This window comes from Eptatretus burgeri, chromosome 2 (assembly GCF_056783735.1).
Source record: "Eptatretus burgeri isolate ZD-2024b chromosome 2, Ebu_testis_v1, whole genome shotgun sequence".
Lineage (NCBI taxonomy): Eukaryota > Metazoa > Chordata > Myxini > Myxiniformes > Myxinidae > Eptatretus > Eptatretus burgeri.
Window position 1 is genome coordinate 89,709,284 of NC_140962.1, and position 11,757 is coordinate 89,721,040.

At 44.3% G+C, this 11,757-nt stretch overlaps 1 protein-coding gene across 1 annotated transcript in view; it reads left to right on the plus strand.

Moving 5' to 3' along the window:
* Positions 1-11,495: 11,495 nt before the first annotated feature.
* NEDD1 (NEDD1 gamma-tubulin ring complex targeting factor) overlaps positions 11,496-11,757 on the plus strand; it is an 85,656-nt gene continuing 85,394 nt past the window's right edge. Inside the window, exon 1 of the mRNA XM_085870252.1 lies at positions 11,496-11,599. The gene's annotated coding sequence lies outside the window, so the exon portion shown is untranslated. The remainder of the gene's footprint in view (positions 11,600-11,757) is intronic.

Here is an 11,757-nt window from a genome sequence, read left to right on the forward strand (position 1 = left end):
CGGTTGAACTCCCAAAATCTAGACTTCTACACACCCTCCACTCTTTTATTCATCTTTCCTCCCGTTTGGGGAATTGCATTCCAGAGACTCAACGGCTTCAAGCAGGTGGTGCTTCACCAGCATTTCATGCGGCGGTGCACCGTCATCACTTCCTGCAATCTACTCTACCTCGAAATCCAACCCTCTTCTTGCAGGTTACCGTTTCCCTCCTACCTGTTCATTCATTCCTTTGCTTGTTGTGTTCAACTGTAGCTCCACTTCCCCACTGTCAGTTCATTGCCCTTTACCCAATGTCACCTGACGCTTCCATGAGCCTCGATTTTGTATTCCAAAATAAAAACAAACTTTGTAGTGGGGCAACTTAGCTAAATATAGCATAACAATTGTGCATTTTGTGAGGAAAGCACTAAATTTGGCACACTAGTAGCCTAACATATTATTAACAGATTTGGATATTGGGCCATCTCAAATTCAGCCGCTGATGGCTGTGGCAGCCATTTTCCACTGCCATCAAAAATTTTGTGATGGCCCAATATCCAAATCTGTTCATAATATGATTGGCTAGTAGTGTGCCAAATTTGGTGCTTTCCTCATAAAATGCACAATTGTTATGCTAAGTTGCCCCACTATTGGTAATGCTTATCAAACAAACATTACACATAAAGGTAACTATGGATTTTCCTTCGAAGTGATACTTTCATTCAAAATCCATTGTAAAGCACGTCTTTACTTTAATCAGTATGACGTCATTTTATGAAATATTTATCAACCGTTTGGAATGTTTAATCTGTTATTAAATGGTTAATGCTTTGCAGCACAGATCCCAAACGAACCCTGTTAGCTGATAATCAAACGGAAGACCAAATACTGTATCCGAGTCATCAGAAGGAACCCGAATAATTAAAGAGCAAAGATGGAGTCATCAGGAGGAACTTGGATGGGATTCAGGTTTCTGATTGTTATACTGGATAATTTATCCACCTATAACACAATATTTTTTTTACCTTCACCACCAAACGTGGAAGGAGGTTATTATATGTTTTCACCCCAGTCTGCCTGTCTGTCTGTTTGTTTGTTGCTTGCACAATCGAAGACTTTTCAAGTATATATGGTCAGCCTTTTTTCTTACTTGGCGGAAAAAAAAAATTGCCAAGTAAAAATCACTCATATTGTCTGTCTGTCTGTATGTCCGTTTGTTTGTTGGTTTTTTAATTGCCTCCAGGTCAGAATTTTCAACCGATCTTCACAAAACTTCACCACATGGTAGAGTTTATCATAAGTTAGAAGTAAGAAGTTTTTGAGGTCAATAAACCAAAGATCAACAAATTTGTCAGATTTCTAAAATCCTCAATTTTCATCTGATTGATGAGAAATTTGAACAGGATTTTCATATCAACTAACTGAATTCAACTACCAATTATTTTTTTCAGGTCAACATTGGCCAAAAGGTTAACATAGGTCAATGGTCAACAACTTAGGTGAGATTTCTAATATTCTCAATTTTCATGCAATTGCCCTGAAATTTGAGAGGATTTATATTTCAGGTCAATGAATTAAACCAGCTAATTATTTTTGAGGTCAACAGAAGCCAAAGGTCAACAACGAAGGTGAGATTTCTAAAATCCTCAATTTTCATCTGATCGACTTGAAATTTGAAGAGGATTTGCATATCGTGTTGGAGAATTCAACCACCAATTATATTATTGAGGTCAAATTTGTTTCATGGATTTTGCAAGTATCATGCTTTGCACGACGACTTCTTCTTGTTTGTTTGTTTGTTTGTTTGTGAACGAAATATCTCAAAAAGTTCTGTACGATTGAGCCGAAATTTTGTGTGGAGGTTGGGTACGTGACACGGAATAATTTATTCGATTTTACAAGGAAATCTAACATAGGTGGAGGCCATTCCGCCCATCATGCCTGCGCGAACACAATACTAATTTATCTACACAAGATCCAAGGAAGAAAATGCAAAAAAAGTTTTTATTTGATGAAATACATTTTTTGTTTGTTTATTTGCTTTGGTGTTGTTGTTTTTGTTTGTTTGTTTGTTTTGTTTTTTGTTGTTGTTTTTAGTTTTTGTATTTTTTGTACTTTTTTTTTTCTTCCCCTCAGGGGAGGGGGCAGGGGCTTGGTTAAAAACACATCAACCACACAACCCTCCCTTGACAAGACCCCCACCAACAGCACTCCGTACACATGCACACAATCACCCATCAATGCTCGAACTATTTAAAAGTCCTATCAACATCCCCATACCCCTCTATCTCCATAACTTCCAGGTACCTATCTAATTATTATTTAAACTTATCTACTTTTTCTGCTCCCACTACCTTTCCAGAGACCATTCCCTGCATTAACTACTCTCTGAGTGAAAGTCCCCTGTCTTACTACCACCTTAACTCTCCTCTTCTTTACTCTCAGGCTATGGCCCCTGGTCCTATCACTGTCTACTCTGTTAAATAATTAATCTGCACTTATTTTATCTATACCTTTCATTATCTGAAACATCTCCATCATATCTCCTCATAACCACCTCTTTCTAGTGTATAAAGCCCTGTCTCCTTCAGCCGCTCCTCATAGCTGAGTCGAGCTAGGCCGGGAATCAGTCTAGTAGCCCTGCGCTGAACCCTCTCGATAGCATCTATGTCCTTCTGGAAGTGTGGTGACCAAAACTGTACACAATTCTAGATGTGGCCCTCACTAAATTCCTGTACAATGTTAACACCACCTCTTGATTTATAAATGATCCCCCTCTGAATACAATCAAAAACCCTCTTTGCTTTACCTATAACTTCCTGGCACTGTGCTGCCTGTTTACCTCCCATATCTATTACCACCCCCAGATCCTTCTCCTGTGTGACACATTCCAAAATTACCCCTTACATCCTGCAACCTCTATTTTCATTATTCTCTCCGATCCCCATCACCTTACACTAGCTCAGGTTAAATTGCATCTGCCAATCTTTTGCCCAATCTATTCAAGAATCAATACCTTCCTGAATCTGATCACCACCCCCTCTGCTGTCCATCTCACCTCCATGCTTTATGTCATCTGCAAATTTGTACAGCTTACTCTTTACCCCATTATCCAAATCGTTGATGTAAATAATGAATAGTAATGGTCCGAGTACTGATCCCTGAGGTACCTCGCTACTTACATCCTCCCAGCAAGACATCCTCCCACTCACAGCCACTCTGCTCCCCATCACGAAGTCAGTTTGCAATTCAATTTGTTACATGACCAGCCATTCCACAAGTCCTCACTTTGGTAACAAACTCCGATGTGGTACCTTATCAAATGCCTTCTTAAAGTCTAGATATACTATGTCCACTGCCTTTCCATCATCCACCCAATGAGACACTGCTTCATAGAACTCCAAAAGATTTGGTAAAAGGAACTACCTTTGATAAACCCATGCTGACTATCTTTAATTAGTTTGTATTTGTTTAAATGGTTCCTAATCCCGTCTTTAATTAATGTCTTCAACACTTTCCCCACAACTGAAGTCAAACTAACAGGTCTATAGTTTCCCAATTCTTCTCTGGATCCTTTCATAAATAATGGTGTTACATTTGATACTCTCCAATCCTCCAGTACCTGTCCTGACTCCAGGGAACTATTGAAAATATCTGTTAACATCTCGCTTACCTGCTCAGCCACGTCCATCAATACTGTCAGGTGCATATTATCTGGACCTGGAGCCTTATCTACTCTTACATTTCCAAACTGTTCATTTACTTCCTCCACTCCAACCTGGATCTTCTGCAAAAGCCCTTCCTCACCTCCTCGATAGATACTCTCAGCTATTAGCAATTCTCCTAACTGTTCTTGTGTAAAAGTTGAAGAAAAATACCTGTTTAATAAGCCTGCCAGCTCACTTTCATCACTAACTACTATCTCAGTGCTATTCCTCAATGGGTCCACACTGGTCCTAACCTGTTCTTTTCCCCTGATATACTTAAAGAAAGCCTTGTTATTATGTTTAATATTCTTAGCCATGTCCTTCTCATACTCTCTTTTGGCTTGCCGAGTTATGTTCTTCACTTGCCTCTGTTTACTCCGATAGTGATATAAATCTAACTCCAGTCCTGTTATTTTAAACCTGATAAATGTCCTCTGCTTCTCCTTTAAAAATTCTCGGATCCGGATTCGGATTCTGATCTTCACCAAAATTCCTGATCTTCACCAGATTCCTGATCTCACTGCTCAACCACCCTGGCCTCTTTCTACTTTTAGTTTAACACCTCACTGGAATGTACTTACTCTGCACTCTACACATCTGCTCCTTGAAGGTTTCCCATTTTTCTGATGCTGTTTGTCCTGTTGTTAGCTTCTCCCAATCTACATCACCCAATTCTCTCCTCATACCCTCAAAGTTTGCCTTCTTGAAATCTAATAGCCTTACCCTACTATCCTGAACTCTAACTCCCAACAGAATATTTGCACACACAATGTTATGGTCACTTGCTCCAAAAATGCTCCCTGACCTCCACCTCTTCCACCACATTGGGATCGTCACTTAAAAGGAGGTCTAACACGAAACTCCCCCTCGTGGGCTTATCTACAAACTGGGTCACAAAGCAATCTTGGAATAACACTAGGAAATCCTCATCTGCTCTGCCCTTTCCCCTGTTCCTGGACCCAATCTATCCCTGGCAAGTTAAAATTCCCCACAATCAATACTCTTCCCAGACCACATCCCCTTTTGAATTCTTCATGTACTCCTCCTTCCGCCTCTCCCTTCACACCCAGAGCCCTATAAAAGCATCCTTCCAGTATCTTACTGTTTTTGGTTCACGAGTCAGTAAGTGACCACTATATTCGTTATGAGTCGGTCGATCGGTCTGTCTGTCCATCTGTCCCGAGCATAGCTCTGTGGGTTTTGATCCGATCTTGATAAAATTTGGGTGGGAGGTTTATATCATGATTTAGTTGTGTTTTCCTGAGAATGGGCATGCTGCGCCCACTATGGGTGGAGCCACGCCCAAAAAACATGTGTTTTTAGGGGGTAGCCGATTTCAAGTTACATCTTCTCCAAGGGGGTTTGTCGAATCTGGCAGGGGTTTCAGTATTTGGTTAGCCCAATGGCACCTGCATAGCCCCAACGGAGCTCGATTTTTCATTTTCATCCCAAGGTCAAGGTCACGAACTTCGAAAATGTCAAAAAAATCAATAAATTGGCCATTGAGCACCTAGGGTTTTCAACTGTTTCGAATGAAAGTTGGTATGCAAGTAGTGCTCTTCGAGTATTACAACTTTCATCATTTACGTTTTTCCCGATTCCCGCCAGTTTGCCCGTGGCGTCCCCTCGAAGGTCAAAAAATAAAAAAAACGCGAACCGTGTACATTGCTCATGAACCATCGCCGTCTCCAGTCTTGTTACAATCTCTAATCTCTACCCACACAGAATCCTCAACATTATTTCCCTCCTTAATGTCACCCCTTTCTCTTGATGCAATGCTGTCCTTTACCCAGATTGCGACTCCTCTTCCTATTCTCTCCTTCCTATCACACCGATACACCTTGTAGCCATCTAATCCTGTCCTCCAGTTACTCTCCTTAAACCATGTCTCACTCACTGTAACTACATCGGACTCCTCGCTATCTACTTTGGCTTCAAGCTCTTCCATCTTATTATTTAATCTCCTGGCATTGGTATAGAATATCTAAAACTTTTGCCCTTCCTGAAATTCTTTTTTCTTGCCTGGCCTTACTAATCATAATTAAATTATCAGTTCCTTCCTTAATACCTTCTCCACCCTCCACTGACTTAAAAAAAATCCTCAATTCCCACTGCAAACCTTGCTGCCCCCTTTCTATTTAACATGAGGCCATCATTCCAGAAACACTCCCTTTGTCCCTGAAATGATTCCCACCGTTTCTTAAATGTAAAACCTTCCTCCCTGCACCATTCTTCCAGCCATTGGTTGACGTCTATTGCTCTGCTCATAATTTCTATATTGCTTCCTGATCTTGGGAGAATCCCAGAAAACATGACCTCACATGGTTTTGGTGAAGATCAGAATTCGAATCCGGATCCGACAATTTTTAAAGTGATTCTTCCCTCATTGAGTGAGAGGCCAAAATGATATATAGCATGATATCTCTAAAAGTTATGACGGATTTGGACAAAACTTGGTTGTTGAGTTGGTTCGGTGACAAGACCAAGCCGATAAAATTTTACTTCAAGCCCGAATAACAGATCTGGCCGATCAGTGGGATACAAAACATCAACTCATCAGCGTGATGAAGGTATTCACCCGACCGAGTGCCCTTCTAATTTACTCTTAATTCATACCTCCATTTCTCTTTCGAAAATATGTTGGGTAATTGTGAGTAAGAAAGGCATATAATAATAATAACCATCTCATGAAATGATGGCTTGTCCACATAATATAATCTCCACCTTTATGGGTAGATATGATCATCTGAAATATACTTGGGCCTTCATATGCTAGTTTACACCACATAAAATCTTATGAACCATTATTTGTTAAAATGTGTCCACAGAGCCCCCAATTTCTGTGACCATCATGAAAGCTGAAATTGAGCTGTTCACGTGAAAATAAAATCCTTTTTCTCAAACCTTCGTCCTCCGTATGAACCACACCAAAGTGACTGAAAATAGAGGCCATTTGGTCGATGTGTCAATGGCGTCCATTACGATGGCAATTATGCTGCCAGCTATGACCCAGCTCATGCCTCCAGTTCAGATTCATTACCCTCGGTGTGGATGGTGGGGGTACCCACCAGCCTTTACTGTAGACTTCACAGCAACGCTTTTGCACTTTCATTTCGCCATTTATTGATTGCCGGCTATCTCGAATCATCTCGGCCTAACTTCTTATCGCCAAGGCTCAATGCCGAGGAAATCCAGAATCAGCCCTCGAGCCAGCCTTTGGAGTTACAGGTTTGGTTGTATTGGCTCTTACGCACTTGATGAACTCTTTAATCATAACTTTGTAAAGCATGAACTTTGATATATGGATAGATATGGTGTATTACCTCGTGAGAAGAAATATGAGTGTTGTGGAGTACAAACAGCCAAAGCACTTGATAAAAGGATGGAAATACCATTTCTCTTTAATAGTGATCTGCAGAAACAGAGGACAAGCTATGTCTGGAAGGTAAGGAGGGGGGGGGGCGGAGGGCTATTAAATTTTTCACCACATATTCGTACGTAATAAATAGATAGGTCGTCTATTTATCTTCTCATATTCATATTAACATAGGGCTAGCTGGATGGCCTGGACACAAAAGTACGCACATGCACCTCCAAGCTATACAACCTGGGTTTGAATCCCGACCCAGCTATAACCTGTCATCCTGGTGTTTCACAGGTAGGGGGTGATTCATCATTACGTGTGCCGTACCTCAGGTCAGGTCAAGTATGGGAGCATGCACCGGAGCAGCGCGTCAATAAGTCCACTTTCCGTCTGGCCATCCTCCTGGCAGATACCTGGCTCATCCCCATCTCCTTGAGATGCTGGTCAACCTGCTGTAACCACGAGGCACGTGGTCGGCCCACTGGCTCTTCCACTCACGAGACTCCCTCGCTGAGAGAATCTGGTGAGCAGGATCAGCGTCAGGAAAACGAGTCAAGTGTCCATACAACCGCAGCTGACACTCACAAACTATGCAGGTAACAAATCTCATTTGAGTCTCTCTCAACAACCACTCGTTGGACACAAAATCCGACCAGCGATAGCCAAGGATTCTCCAAAGAGACCTGGTACCAAAGGAATTAAGTCTCCTTTTCAGATCCTTGGTCAAAGCCCAAGTCTAACATCCACAGAGAAAGACTGGAAGCACCGAGGATCTGAAGACTCAGACTTCGTCCTCCCGCACAGGTACCGGCAGCGCCACACCCCATGATCCAGTGAATCCATCACTCCCCAGGCCCGACACAGACGTCTGTTGACCTCTGGCTCACAGCCAACAGAGACATGAATATCACTGCCAAGGGAAATTAATCTCTCTGTGACCTCAACATCATCACCACAAACAGGTATAGACAGGAAAGCAGCATCCATGATGTCATTGAAAGCCTGGATCCCAGTTTTGACTGAGGAAACCCGTAATCCCAGCAGCTCCGACTCCTAATTCAGCGACTCGAGGGCCCCCAAAAGGATATCTAAAGTCTCTGCAAAGATGACTGCATCATCTGCAAAATCATGGTCAGAGATCTTGACATTCCCAAACGATGCACCGTAGTTTGATCTCTCCGACATCCTCCTGAGAATCCAGTCCATACAAGCGCTCAAAAGTGTGGGGGCCAGTACACATCCCTGACGAACTCCAGTAACAACTGGAAATAAGTCAGAGATGGTACCACCACATCTCACAGCACTCTCAGTACCAGAGTAGAGTTCAGACATCAGATCGATCAGTTTTGGTGGCAACCCACGGAGACCAAGAATCCTCCAGAGGACATCCCGATTCACTGAATCGAACGCTTTACAGAGATCAACATAGGCTGCAAGCAGCCCCTGCCGAAACTCTCGTCTGCGTTCGGTGAGGATCCGAAGAGCAAGGATATGGTCAATCGTTGACCTCTTTGGTGTAAAGCCTGACTGCTCTGGACGCTGGTGCTCAAGCAGATGGTGGCGAACCCTATCAAGAAAAAATTATTTGAGCAAAGACCTTGCCTGGCACTGAGAGCAGTGTCACCCGTCGGTAGTTCTTTCAGTCTTGGCGATCACCCTTCCCTTTCCAGAGTGGGACAACAAGGCCCCTCTTGCAGTCAGTTGGGATGATGCCTGTGTTCCAGGCAGAGCACAAAACTGCATGCAATGACACAAGTGCAGCACTTCCACCAGCCTTGAAAAGTTCAGCGTGGATGCCGCAGATCCCAGGAGCTTTACCTCATTTCAATCGGTTCACCAAAGCCTGTGTTTCGACAAATGAAGGTGGACCACAGTTGATTGGAGGGTCAGTAATAGGGATTGTAACACCCCTGACGTCCAATTCGACAGCTGGTGGATCAGTCTGGTACAACCGCTCAAAGTAACCGGCCCAGCGGGCCTTCACTTCGGACTTCTCTGTCAAGAGCCTACCACCCTCTGCTCTAAGTGCAGTAAACCGAGGGATGCGCTTTGAGGAATGCAATGCGCAAATTCCCCTGAAAGCAGGACGAGAATCACTTGACCACAGGTGATGCTCTACCCCTTCACAGATTCCTCGCACATAGGCCTCCTTGTCCACCCTCAGTGCACGTTCAGTTTTACACCTCAGCTTCCTGAACAGCTCAGCTCTGCCATTCAGCCTGGCCCTGCGACTCTGGGCAATGGTATCCAGTATCCCTTGAGAGACAAAATATTTCTTCTTCGCCCCACGGCGAGTTCCAAGACATCTTCCAACAGCATCAAGGACGGTGGTCTTGAAGGCACTCAACAACTCTTCAGGATCCTCCAAAGCACCCAGACCCCCCAAATTTCCACTCAGCTTGTTCACAAGCTCTTCAGCTCCCTTCTCATCCCTGAGCTTGGCAAAATCCAGCCTAGCCTGGGACGGTACCATTCTCCTGGATTTAAGCTGAAACTTAAGAGTTCCTACAACAAGCCTGTGGTCAGTATTGAGGAACTGAGCACTCCAGTAGACCCTGCAGTTCTGGATCATCCTCCAGCGGCCATCAACGAGGACATGGTCAATCTCCTTTGCGACACCACCAGCATTGGAATACCAAGTCCAGCGATGAGCTTGTGGGCGCTGAAACCATGAACCAGCCACCCCAAGTCCATGACTTTTTGCAAAATCAAGGAACTTAGTGCTATTCTGGTTCATAGTTCCAGACCCATGGGAACCAACACATTTCTCATAACCATCCCTATCAGTTCCAGTCAATGCATTGAAATCCCCAAAGACTAGAAGATTATCTCACCTGGGGCACTGATCAACCACAGACTCGAGCGTGGCGTAGAATGTATCCTTCACGGTGAGATCACTCGCCTCAGTCGGAGCATAAACAGAGACCAGGGAAATGACACCTAAGGAGTGACGAATCCTTAATCTCATAATACGCTCGTCGACCGGTGTTACCTCAATTATCATTGGGGTCAGCTTATTGGACACAGCTACAGCAACTCCTTGGGCATGGTAACCATCAGAGCGACCAGACCAATAGTAGGTGTAACCACCCACCATTATCTTGCCATAATCCGGTCTCCGAACCTCAGAGAGTGCTGCAATCCCGATGTCCAAACGCTTGAGCTCAGATGATAACAGAGACAGGTGATCATCCTCTCTTAGGGATAGGACATTCCAGGCACCCACCCGAAGGGACCGCCTCAGGTTAACCCAAGGAGACCGCCATCTGGTGGACGACACCTCAGCACCACTCCGACACACTCTCCCACAATCTGACCTGGGAATGTTACCCCATGGTTTCCCTCGTATCATCAAAGTTTGGGGATCCCGAAGGCTTTGCCCCAATCCCGTCATCCGGTGAGCTGCCCTGCGATGGAAAGCTGCACAGGAGGTACTCCCACGGAGTGGGTTTCAGATGTTTTTTTATGCTTTTGGAATGTTTTGTGGAATCAAGAGCTTTACGGTGGCCGGAGTGCAAATCCTGCCACCAACCTCCTAATAAGAAGTAACCCAACTGCAGGAGGACGTCTGCAGACACCGTTGGGCACTAGATATGGATGGCCCTTGGCTCACAAGGAGCTCCTCCGCCCTTTGATTCTGGACCATCCTCCGCCCGTCCCTCGAATGGACGTTAAACGGGTGTCCCGTCTACTGGCATTCGTTGGTGTATGTTGAAGATCCCATGGTGTCTTTTGCGAAGAGTCGGCAGGCTATCGCTGGCATCCAGAACAAATTACAGAGGAGCCTTAACTACCTACTACTGTGACACAATGGCAAACCACCCGATACACATAAACCTTTTAGAATGTTTCATGGAAGTTTTATTTGCCTCAATACAGTGTTTGAATGTTCCTAAATAAACACATTTGAATGTTCCAAAAGACACACGTTTGAGTGTTCCAAAAGACACGTTTGAGTGTTCCAAAAGACACACGTTTGAGTGTTCCAAAAGACACACGTTTGAGTGTTCCAAAAGACACACGTTTGAATGTTCCAAAAGACACACGTTTGAATGTTCCCTGGACAGATGCTTGCCGAGAATGCTTCGGCAGACGCCAGTTCTGAACCTGCCATCGAGCAGAACATCAGAATTAAATAAAGTGCGGATGATCTTGTTCCAAACATGCAACACGTTCCTCTGACGCACAACTTTACTTGGGCGGTGTATAGGCGACAGACAGCTCTGCACTGTAAAGGCAAAAAATATAACCCATGAAGTGACGTGCATGAAGCAAACACATACCCACTGTTGTTTAGATATCTATAATTCCAGCAATGTGTGTGTGCGTGCGTGCGTGCGTGCGTGTGCGTGTGCGTGTGTGTGTGTGTGTGTGTGTGTGCGTGTGTGTGTGTGTGTGTGTGTGCGTGCGTGCGTGCGTGCGTGTGCGTGTGCGTGACCGCTGTTTCTCGACAACCACTGGTCCAATCTAATTGAAACTTGCCAGGTATATTGCTGGGGCCCTGTGGACCGCAGGGGGGCCCTAAGGAGAACGTGCGGCCAGACGGACGGTAACGAATGGTTTAATTTTTTTTTACCAGTTTTTTTGTTTCGGTTTGTCGAATTGCTACGGCGAACGTAGAAAAAAAAAAAAGTTATAACTCCGCGTTATAATTCCACGGCGACCCCTACGGCCTGTAAAAGATAGCCAAATGGCGTAGGGCCACCC